The sequence below is a fragment of the Pseudopipra pipra genome, chromosome 1 (assembly GCF_036250125.1).
Source record: "Pseudopipra pipra isolate bDixPip1 chromosome 1, bDixPip1.hap1, whole genome shotgun sequence".
In the NCBI taxonomy this organism is placed as follows: domain Eukaryota; kingdom Metazoa; phylum Chordata; class Aves; order Passeriformes; family Pipridae; genus Pseudopipra; species Pseudopipra pipra.
The window spans coordinates 150343792-150354342 of NC_087549.1; the positions used below are offsets into that span (position 1 = coordinate 150343792).

Here is a 10551-nt window from a genome sequence, read left to right on the forward strand (position 1 = left end):
GTAAATCTGGATTAGCTCTGCTGAAGTCAAACAAATCGATCTGGATTTACACCGGCAGAGCCGAGAGGAGGATTCATCCCTCTGTTTGACGGGCGCAGGGAAGGAAAGAGCTACGAGGACCTCAGCAAACCGGGGGGGAACTTTGCCACGCACTGCAACTCCGAAGGGGTTATTTCCCAAGGGACACACAACACACGCCGGAGCAGCCCCTGCTCTCACATGAATGAGAACCACACGCACGCATCGAGGGAGATTAGACCTCTCGACGTGAAACACTTTTGAAAAGAGATAGAGGAGGGAGAAAAAAAAAAAAAAAGAATTCTTAAGATACTTGCAGTGCTTTCCAGACCCTCTTGCTGCGGACACGGCCGGCAATGCCTTTGGCCCCCCCAGCAGCACGGGAGCAGCGCATAACTCGATGTCAGAGGCTGGGAATAAGGCTGGGGAGGCAGCGGAGACGATGTGCTGGGCCCCGGGGAGGGAGAGAGGGCGGCCGCGTCACGGCGTCGCACTGGCTGTACTAATATGGGGAGCAGCGACAGCCAGAAATCCTCGTCCGGAAGGAAAGGACAACCCCTGTAACACGAGAGCCGGCACACCGCCGTGGGGGGCTTTGGGGGCTTTGGGGCTTCCACGGGCCAGGAGAACGGCACCATTGGCTGCATCTGATGTGGCAGGCGGGGGAACAAGTTTTGGCGCAGGGGGGTCCCTTCCCCGCAGCACTCATCTCTATTAAACGCGGCGTAATTACCCTGTTATAATCAGGCAGGTATTTTAAAGAGGCTTTAGCGTGATTTTATAATTGTGCATTATGTAACGGCCACTAATGTGTCAGGCCTCAGACAACACCAAGTGCCTGTCTACAGGTCAGGCTGAAACACTTTAAAGGTGCTCCCTCCTATCCCCGAGAGCCTCCCACTAACATCACTCTCCCTAAACCTCTGCCCACTCTACATCACAGAGAAAACCAAAAACTTCACGACAGAGTTTCTCCTCTTTAGGAGCTTTACACCGTGGTGAGGGAGCTTTCTTTATTTATCATCACTTCTTTCTAAAGTTCATGTTTTTTGGGATTTCCCAAGGGCAGTGTCTGACCTCGCACAGCCTGGCAGCAGAGATGCTCCTCAGAGGACCAAAAAGGGCTGGCAGTGGGGCATAAAATCCAAGCTGGCTCCTACAGGGGTGAATTTTTGCTCACTGGAAATAACTAGAAGTGATCCCTCTGTGCTGTCCTGTTTTGATTTCCCAGGACCAAGGTTCTGTAAACCTGAAGCCTTGATGCACGTTAAGCTTGTTAGACCCAACATGCTGCAAGCCAGCCAGGCAGAACAGTGGCATATTCAGCCACCAAGACAATAACAAAACTGACCATTCTGGGGGGCAAAAGTGACCATTTCATTATGATAAAGAAAAGAATCTTGGAAAAATAACTTTAGAAATAATACAGTTTTTAAGAATGGATTTTGGCCTAAAAAGTTAATCTTTAATCTACCTTCAGCTAACAGGTCTTAAAAAAAAAATGCCCATCGACAAGTTTTTCTATAGCTTTATATCATACAGACCTGTTTTATTTTCTCTTAAGCCTTAAAGTCAGCAGGCAAAAAACCTCAACCACAACTCACACCTCCCAAGAACCCTTCAAAACCCTAAAACCTTAGGCTTAGTGTTCACAGTCAGGCTTCACATGCCATGAATATTGAGAAAGACTCATTTCTTCCAACACACCACAGTCTGCATTCAGTCACCTAACTTTTACAAACTTGCAATTCAAATCAGTAAGACTTTTTATGTATTCCATATTGGAGTTGGATTAAAATTAATAAAGCACAAGTTGCAGATATCTTTCAAGTGATAACTTGAATGCAGAGCAGTTTTAGCACCTTAGGAATCCAACAAGCTTTAAAAAGAACCTACAACCTGTTGGTAGGGCTCTCAGCATTGCAGTAAAAAGCCTCTTTGGCAGAAATTTAGCAAAGCACGAAAGCTCAATTCAAGCTGAGAGATGAAATAAATAATCCAGTAAAGAATGGACTTGTTTTTTCCAAGATATAAAAGAAAACCTCTGATTTTAAAATCAAATAAGAAAGGGCAAAGAGAAAGCTTGGAGCTTAGGAGAATTTAAATTTTTTCTGCATGTTTTGGTACAACAGTACTATTTGATGTGTCAGATCTCTTAATTCAAAAAGCTCTTGCAATATTACGATAAAAATAAAACCCAAGCCATTCCTGTCATGCAGAACTGTGATTAAAAAAGGCTTTGTTCAATACAAAGAGCAAGGAGGCATGGTTTTGCCATGAAGGATAAGGAATCTTTTGACACTGATGAAAATTTTGCACACAAAAGATTCACAAGGTGACCTCCTTGTGGAAGGCCAGGCCACACCTCCTCAAAGGTGGGCGTGTGAGAAGAGAGGGAATTTTTGTCGTTCTTTTGCCATCTTTGCTGGGAATTTGGCTTTGTGAAGTCAGACTGATAAGAAACCTTAAAAAGAGTGGTAGAAAGGGCAATTATGACAGCTGGTACTACATGCATTTAACAAAACCACTCTGTCCTGAGTCAACTAGGGACTGGGATATGCGATGACTTCGGTAGATGCGCCCTCTTTCTTCTTCCAACCTGAAATCTGGGATCTCGCTCACTGCAACTGGACAGCCCGGAGCTGGTCCAGTAACATCGTCCCAGAATGACTGGGAAATAAATAAGGAGACATAATTAACCTAAGGAAAAGAAGGTACATTTGTAAGACTGACCAGATCACCTGCAGTTAAACTAAAAGGAAGATACCATGCGTATGATGGAGCAAAAGGATCCTCCACAACAAACTTTCTGAACTACGTGGATCTCTTCAGTGACACAAAAACTGCCAGAAGGAGAGAGGAGTTAGGGACATTCCAGTTCTGGAAAAGTTTTCTCTTCCTCATTATTAGTAACTCTAATTACTTTGAAAGAAGAGCAATGAGATAAATCCTGTAGAGCCAGAAATGTGACCTGATTTTCTTCCTGATTTAGAAACTGTCACTTTGCAAGAGAAACCCAAAGAGACAGAGACAGGTCAAAGTGGGCCCATCAGTTTTGTTTGCAGACTAAATAATAAACCAAGATCAATAGAAATACAACCAGGGTTTCCTTTTGGTAGATATTCATAAGGACAATCCTATTTAAAAGATAAATAAACACACGTTTATCTGAACTTTTTTGCAGTCATACATGATACTGTTAAAGAGATATTCACTATGATCAAATAGAAGTATACCCAACTGACTTCATGTGTTTTTCTACAGGCTAGATGGTGCAGAAGTGATGACAGAATTCCAAATATAAATTGCTGTGTACTTTGATTAAGGCCCTACCTGAAGACAACATGTGAACACAAAGCAGAAAGGTCAAGTGTATATTTAAGAGTGATGCTGCTTCTGTGTTACCAAAGTTTTATTTTACAGAACTCAGAAATTAGTTGTTGTCACTTTTTAACTATTAGGGCTATAATTTTCAGAAGTGATTCTTGAGGATGTTCAGAGACAACTTAGAAGGTAGCAATTTTCAGGAAGAACTGAGCACTCACTCTCTGAAAACAAAAGGTCTCTTCTATGTTTTTCTAGTTGAGCTTCCAAAAACTAAGGCATCTAAGGTGATAACAGGTGACAGCCTGTTCCTTTTGAAAAGCATGACCAGGCTTTCCAAATGACAACCAACATGTTTTAATATGCAACCCAACATGTTTTTTACTCACATGCATACACAGAGGATTCTTTCAAGATATTAAGCCGAAAATGGTAATGGGAAGACAAACCAATCCCTATTTAATATCATAAACAGGATATTTTAAAGAAATTAAAACTAACTAGCTATATTTCATAAATCTCCCATGCCAGTTTAGGATGTCATTTCCTAACAGCAAATTTTTGAATATAATTTTGACAACACATTTAAACCAAGAACACAGCAACCACTCAACATTTTCCTGTAACCTGTAAAAGTCCTGAGAGGTGTTAGCCGGTGCCACAGGTGTTAGTCCATCACAGCGAGAACCAGGGCCAGTTTCTCAATCAAGTCAGGAATACAATGCTCTCAACTCTGTTGCAGTTTTAAAGTCTGTACCCATAAGATGTCATTCAGAGTCATGAAGTCTCGTGGTCTACATACCCCCTTCATGGTCAAGGTATTTAGGCTACGTACCCAATGATGCAACCGAATACCTTTGTGAGCTCTGACGAATGATTCAGGGCATGAAACAGTATCAGTTCTCTACCACACTGTACAGAGTTCTGGCATGCTTTAAATCTGCAGGACTCCTCACAGCAAAACCTACTTCTGTGGGAGAACACTGGCCTTAGAATCTGACCCTTCGTGTTTGTAAAACCCTCGGAGTGTGAGACAGAAGTACAAAGCTGCATTATGAATGAGTCAGAATGAGTGTCAAGATCTGAGAAAAACCATGTGACAGTATTGAACTCCAATCATGAACAAGTTAAGTAAAATATTAATCTGTGATTATTTCTGGCAATACTGTGATCTGTCTCTACCAAAGTTACATAAACTCCACTACTCGAGGCTGAGACCTTTTGTCACTTTAATCTAAAAATATCACAACTTGCAGGACAGGCTTCTATTGCTTACATGTTGAGACATTTGCCCCCAAAAGACATTCTTCTTTTCTAAAGGACCCTCTACTTCTGAAGCTCTCTGCCAACTGTGTTTGCCCTTTCAAAAGGCTACATCAGAATAAAAAAAAAAATTAACAAAATCAGTGAATATCACTTCAATTCCATTTGCATCATCTCCATTCCGTTGTTGCACTGGGCTCCCCTCAACTTTGCCAGAACCAGATGTCTCATTGAGGCAATGCACTCAAACCAACAAAACTGACACTTTCAAAACCACCACTGTCTTGGTCCATTAGAATGAGAGGGTTTCACTCCTCACTGCCTCACAGCTCTGACCTTTCCAATTCTCTGCCACCAAAAGCTTATAGGATCTGCCGGATCCATCTGCGTCTCCACCTGGCCTGTTTTCCCACGCCAAAAGGAGGGATCAAATATACGTGTCTGAAAACACATCCCTGCTTTTTCTTCATACCACCCGGGGGGGAACCCCCTCACCAGTTTCAGACGAGAGGAAGCCTCCAAGACCACTTCTGCCAAACCCCGAAATTCTGGGAAATTGCAGCAAAATGAACTTCAGCACCTTGGACAGGACACACAGACGGAAAATCGCCGAAATCAGCTCATTGGCCCCGAAAATGTTGAGCCTGTACATGACCCTCTAGGACACATCTGCGGGCCTGTTTATTTTTAGTATTGACAAATCCTCTTTGAATCACCGCGTTTATTCCACCATCCGCCCTGTGTTTTGGGAAGAGCTGCTCACCAGCCCAGCAGTGGGAGAAATTGGGGCCACCAGCCCCGGATCCAATGCCCGTCTGCAGGATCAGCCACTGCCCCAGTTGTGACTGGGTAAGCTTGGCTCAAGCACTCACAAAGCTCAGCTCATCCTTCCCAGGCAAAACAAGACCTGTTGCTGTAAGTGTGCCTGGCTTGCATGTTTCTCCGCTTTCCAGAGGCTCATCTCCACCTCCTCACCCAAATCTCAAAAAAAAAAAAAAAAAAGTCTGATTTATTCCCACTACAGCCACACTTCGGTTGCATAAGTTTTGCTTTAATTTAGCTTTCATTCTCTCTCACAGTTCTCTCAGTATTCATTGTTCCCCTCAGGGTTGCCTCGATAAAATCATGATCACCTTGCTGGAGTGCAGCACAGCTCTCCTCAGTTTTCTTTTATTTACATAAGCCAAGTCCAGTTTTTAATTTGTGCTGGTGAAAACTCCAAATATTTTAAGCAGAGGTGTTCTGTAAAGAGCTTTGAGGTGTGTGGTGCCATTAAGATACATACTTAAAATATGTCAGACCTTACAACAAGTAATACCGGTAATATTCTCAAGATACAGAAGAACGATACATTTTCCCTGCCACCGCAGAAATACCTATTCTAGTTCTTTTCTTCCCTTCACAACCCGCCACTAAATTTCCACTCCAGTACATCTGACACCACGTAACATTAAACAAACAATTTGCAGATTATTCTCTCTGCTGTTTGTTCTTTCCCGGCACTTCTGGGTGCGGAAGCGAGATGGAAACCAGACCGATTCTCTGCCAGAATTACCTCTAAACAGCAACATATATATATATGTAAATGTATATATGCTCTGCTTTTACAGCCCAACACAAGCTTTGCTACGCCAACTTCGCTCTGCTCCAGCCCCCGGTCCCTCTCTGCCGCCCTACTCGGACGGGACGGTCGCGGTTCTCCTCTCGCCTCGAGGGAAAGTTTGGGGAAGGGAAAATCCCGGCACTACCAATTCCTCCTCCGCGACACGCTCGGAACCGGGCTTCTTTTCCGTTTCTTTCTTTCTTTTTTTTCCCCCCTTTTATTATTATTTTATTAACAGGCAAACAACAAAACCAAACCAAAAAAAAAAAAAAAAAGAGAGAGAGAGAAACTTACATTGGTTTATTTAATTTTTCCTGCTAAACCAAGAGTCCCAGAGCCACTTCATTGTATCCACAGAGTTTTTAGTCCGCGAGCGGTCCCGTCCCGCGGGAAGGAAGCGCCCGGCTGCCGGGCGCGGAGCGCGCTGCCCGCCCGCCGCGGAGCGCTCATGGCTCGGAGCCGCCGCGCCGTCTGTGCCGCTGCCGCCGGAGCGGAGCGGAGCCAGCGGAGCCCCGGCCGGGCGGGCGGGCGGCGGGGGGGAGTGGGGAGGGATGGAGGGAGGAGGGCTGGAGGGAGGCGGGAAGGATGGATGGACGGACGGAGGGAGCGGCGGAGGCACCGCCCGCCCCGCCGAGCGCAGCCGGGGCGGCCCCGCAGCGCCCCCTGCAGCCGGTGGGGGGAAGGGACCGGGGAGGAGAGAGGGGAGGGAAAGGGAAGGGGAGTGATGGGGAGGGAGAAAGGGGGATGTGGGAGAGGGAGGCGTGGAGAACAGAGAGGCAGAAAGGTGCAGAATGGGGAGGCAGGCAGGGGGATAGGGAGGAAGGCAGAGGGGTGCGGAGGAAGGATAGGCAGGGCTGAGGGGTGGGGAAGGAGAAACGATGGGCAAAGAAAAGGGGTGGGGTGGAAGGAGGGATGAAAAGGGCTGGGAGGAAGGGAGAGAAGCATGGAAAAGGCAGCGGGAAGTGGGATGAGGGAGGGCTAGAATCATAGACTTGTTTGATTTGTAAAATACCCCTTAGATCATCAAGTCCAACAGTTAAGTCAGCACAGCCAAGTCCACCACTACACTGTGTCCCTAAGTGCTACAGCTGCACAGTCTAGGGTGAAAGGAGGGATGAGAGGAGCTGGGAAGAAGGGAGGGATAGGGAAGAGAAGAATGGAAAAGGCAGTGGGAAGCAAGATGAGTGAGGGCTAGAATCACAGACTTGTTTAGTTTGTAAAATAATACCCCTGAGATCATTGAGTCAAACCATTAAGCCAGCACAGCCATGTCCACCACTAACCCATGTCCCCAGGTGCTACATCTAAATGCTCTAGGGAGAAAGATGGGATGAAAGTGACTGGAGGGAAAGGTGGGAGGGGGAAGGAGGGAGGATGAAGCTGCCATGGAAGTTGGGAGTTGTCATGGTGGACCTGGAGAGAGGGTGCAGGCAGGGCCAAGGGTGCATGGGGGAGAGGAGAGGCAGTGGGGAACAGGACAAAGCAAGGGGTCCCTGAGCACACAGAGGAAGGGAGAAAGGGTGAACCGTGCCAAAGCTGGTTATACTTCAGGCCCTCTGATCACCCACAGACAACCAAACCCATCTCTCCCTGCAGCTGACTGTCCCAGTGCCTCAGGCCTTAAGGAAGAGATGCCTGGGCAGCAACTCCAATGAGTAGGAACAGCAGCTTTCACTAAAAATGAGCAGCCCAGCAGTGACTGGGAAGATCATAGTTGGATGTCTGTGGGTGTAGAGAGGAGTGGCAAGGACTTGCTGGAAATATTGAAGTATTCAGGGTGGTAAAAGTGAAAGAAACTTCTGAAAAATTGCAAAAGACCCTTAAGTTACTGAGTGAGGTAAAATAGGATGTACAGGGGAGATTGGCATTGGTTTATTGCCTCAGTGATGTGCTGGAAAGTGGCTGTTGCCTCTCTGGAAAGAGAGTTTGCAGTTGTAACAAACACTCCTGTGAAAGCAGCTCAGGGTTTGGTAGTGATCAAGGACAGCAAGTGCTGGGAAAGGAGCAGATCATGTAGAGAAAAAAACTGGTGAGGCTACAGTGGCCCTGGGAAGGTGGTTGGAGAGCAGGTCTCCATTCAAGAACAAGTTCATGTTCAAGGAAATTATCAAGTGGGGGATTCAAAATGAACAAAGATTCAGAACTGGAAAAGCAGGAAATGAAGTATATCATAGGGAAGAGCTGGGTGAGGAAGAGGAGAGAAGGAACTGGGAAGGGAGAATAGAGGTTAGAGACTGGAAAACAAAGACTACAAACAAAAGGAGATGGAGAAGAATGAAGACTAAGAAAGGCAGAGAAGAGTGGAGCTTTCCCTGTGGGAAAAGAGCCTGTAAAAGCCTAGAGCATCACAAAATGATGTGCAAGGCAGGAGGCAAAGGAAGACAAATCCTCAGGGGTTTAACCTCTCATGCTGAATGGTGCATGCACCAAAGGAAGTAGGTTCTCATGAGGGCCCAAAGAGGTCAGGGTGAGCACATCTTCAGTGCCAGAAAGTCAGACTGTGAGTCTGTGACATCTCAACCTGTTTTTGAACCCCAACCACTGCACTGTCATGTCTCTACAGGACATCTCCAACTTACAAGAGGAACAACACTTTTTCAGCAATGTTTAATGATTTCCAACACCATTTTAAGTTCAATTAAAACAAGAATTCACACCATAGCAAAAGTACAGTGTAGGGAGAGTTGCTGGGGGTCACACTGCTCATCACAGCAGCAGAGCTGCAGTGGAAATCCTCCACATTGAGGTGGCCATGGCATGGTCCCACCACAACAGTGCTCTCAGCACCCAGAAATACTCCCAACTCTTGGGCAGCAGAACCATCACTGTGGGGTGCTCAGACCTGCAGAAACTTCTACCATGGTGCTGTGCCCTACATCACCTCAAAAAAATGGTGTTTCTTCCCCCGAACAGCTAAAAAAATATATCATGAGGTAGTTGGGCTTGTGGAGAGAGGACATGTGAACCTACTGCTTCTTCCTATGAAGGAGGAGTTAATTTAATGGTTGGATCTTAGAGGTCTTTTCCAACCTTAACGAGTCTATGATTCATAGACCACATCATACTGCTCTCTGTGCTGATTACATGTGAAGATGTGTGTTTTGGGGCTGAATTATGTGTTTGAGGGAAATTTTATTTTATTACTTATGTAATATTATATATTATATGCTCACCTGTACTTTCACAGACCAGAGTTTGCCTCTGCAGGTTGATGTTACACAGACATTGCTGGAAATTTACCTTTGGTCAGGAATTTCAGGTGGAAGGGACCATGACAGCTAAAAGTAAATATTAAAATATTGGTTTTCCATTTTCTCTTCCATATGGTTCTTGCTCTACTTGCAATCCATGAAAGGAGGTCCTCTGTCCTCCCTTCTTCCTTCAGAACCACATTAGCAATGATCCCAAGGTTGAGAGCCAGCAGCATCTCAGTGTCACAGATTTAGTAGCACAGCCAGGGAGAGGAGGAGAAAGCCACAAACTTTCACTTAATGTCCCATCCACTAATCCTGAATCATTTCTTGCTTCATTTTTGCAGTCTCTAAGAGATAATTCTTCTGTAAATTTTCGAATCCACTTCTTTTTTACAGAGGGAGAAAACATTGCTAAACCCTTTTGAAACTCCAGGATGACCCATCTGTTTCATTTGTCTTTACAAATACAGAAATTATTCATAATACTAGAAAATCCTAAATCCTGTGATAATGAAATCAGCTCAGTCTGAACTCAGCTTATAGAAAAAAAACAGAGCAATATTTACAAAGGAAATAAATCATGTTAATAAAAGGTAGGCAGGAGTACAGGAGGGGAAAGATACCTGCCAAATTTCTTCCATACCAGGAGCAGGACTCAGAGGGTTCTTCCATTTCCTACCCCCCAAAAAAGAATCTTTTCCCCCAGTTTTCAAATATGTACACAGTATTTGGGTTTTTCTTTTCAAATTGCCTCCCTTTGAGCATCCCTTCAGAAGGTACAGAAATGTAACCCAGGAACATACACTGAAGGCAGCACTTCCCAGGTGGGCTCTGGATATGTGCAGCTCCAAATCACACAGTAATTGGGGAACATCCTTGGCACAGAATCAACCCTTAATGCAAACACTAATCATAAGGCAGCCATGTTAATTGGAACCCTATAGACAGGCTGATCAGAGAGAGGAAAATTGATTAAACCTACTCTGCCTTGCCAAAGTCTTCCTTTCTGCAAGAAGCATTCAGGTAATGCTGGCTTGCTGAATGTCTGAAAAAGTTCAGGCAAGTCAGCTGAAACCTAGTAAATGTGCATGTCATGTGGAAGTAAGTACCAGGAGCAAAATAAATACTATGGGAGGGGAGATCAGTTGG

General features: G+C 45.2%; 1 protein-coding gene across 1 annotated transcript in view; it reads right to left on the bottom strand.

Moving 5' to 3' along the window:
• Positions 1 to 6735, bottom strand: part of LOC135404171 (sodium channel protein type 5 subunit alpha-like) — a 215763-nt gene extending 209028 nt beyond the window's left edge. Inside the window, exon 1 of the mRNA XM_064638848.1 lies at positions 6503 to 6735. The gene's annotated coding sequence lies outside the window, so the exon portion shown is untranslated. The remainder of the gene's footprint in view (positions 1 to 6502) is intronic.
• Between the last annotated feature and the right edge of the window lie 3816 nt (positions 6736 to 10551).